The following is a 1,602-nucleotide window of genomic DNA, read 5'->3' as shown; positions in this document are numbered from 1 at the left end:
AAAAAGGTGGAACGGCTCTCCTCCCGCTTGGGGAGCCTGCGGGAGCAGGGGATTTTGGGGAGCCTGAGGGAGCCGGGCCACCACAGGGAACTGGGGAGCCTCATGGTACTAGCTGGGGGAAATGGGAACCAACGACCTGCAGAAGGCAAGAAACAGAGGCTGGAGAGGATGGTGCTTTGCTAACCCAGAAAGGGAGGGAAGAGAAGTAGGTCATCTGGCCTCCAGAAGGAATCAGACCCACCAAAGGTAGGAAGCGGTCAGGTGGGGACAGACGTCAGCTGAACCCACCTGGGACCAAAGGACAGAGCGACTGTGAAGAGGAAGAACAGGGCTGCCCAAGCAGCAGCATCCATGCAGGAGAGGAGTGTGCTGGGGTCCTGACTGAGCATATTGCACGCTCAGGCCTCTGGCAGGGCTGTTAGGAGGTGGCCTCAGACCTGCTTGGAGACGAGTTCCTTCCCATGCATGGAGTAAGGTGTGCCTCGGTTTCTCCTAGGAAGCCTCCAGCAATAGCTCATCGCCCCGCCCAGGGTGCTGCCCCCAGGGGACAGTCTCCATAGATGTGGGTTCATTCATGGGTCAATTCACTTCTTCTATAACTTTGCTTCTCAATCATGTGTTGACATATTTCCAGGAGGTCGTGATTCAGGTCTTCACTTTCTTGGAAAGCCCAAAGCCCATCGATTAAAACAAAACAAAAAACAAAAACAAAACAAAGGCTGTTCCCAGACCATCTCCTAACCCTCCTTAATAGCAGTGTCAGTCATGCACCAACTCAACTAAACTGGGAGCTCATCCTCCCCGCATGCCTCTCCTTCAGGACTTTGAAGTCAACTGGTGACCAGCTTAGGGACTTCTGATTCCTAAGGATTGTGGGACCCCACAGCCCCCCTTTGTCTCACTGCAGTAGTGAGAACTCCTGTCTCAGCCTCTGCCAACCACTTGATTCCCTCAATTCCTTCTTTACTCAACCTCCAGGGGGCCACCAAAGCTGCCATCCCCATCAAAACAGGTCCTGACATTGTCCTGGGTGGCACATGACCGTCCAGTGTCACCCCAGCCCATCCCAGGGTGCTTAGCGTACTCTAGGTGCTCAGTTAAATGCATGACTGAATGAACAAATGAAGTTCAAGTCTACTAAGAAATGCGTAAATTTAACTCACAGGCCCTCGCTTCTATGACACATCCACGTATACAGCATTATGGCTGCTCAGTGATTTGGGAATTTAGGGGGAAAAAAATCAATATTTTGGTGTGTGTAGTGCTTTTGTTTTGACACTTGTCCTGCTCGCATCGCCCGCCTCCTGGCTGGTTAGCCCCACCAGGGTTAGCAGACCCTGTTTTACTTGTGGTCGAATCCCCAGAAGCACCAACCGAGTTTGCGTCTGCCTAGGGAAGGCTTTAAATCCATGTTGGTTGAATGGAATTCCGCTGTTTGCTCCCAGCTCCTGTAGCTGTGCTTGAGGAAGGTTGAGAGAATGACGGCCAGGCCAAGGAGACAGCACGACTCTGTAGGTACCTACTAACGTGCTTTGAGCAGAGAGGTGATGGTGGCCTGACAGGAGGTTGGACTCCTCCTGGGGACCCAATGCCACGAGACCC

Source organism: Rhinolophus sinicus, chromosome X (assembly GCF_036562045.2).
Source record: "Rhinolophus sinicus isolate RSC01 chromosome X, ASM3656204v1, whole genome shotgun sequence".
Taxonomy (NCBI): domain Eukaryota; kingdom Metazoa; phylum Chordata; class Mammalia; order Chiroptera; family Rhinolophidae; genus Rhinolophus; species Rhinolophus sinicus.
The sequence above is the reverse complement of the archived record's forward strand: the minus strand, read 5'-3'. Positions refer to the sequence as shown.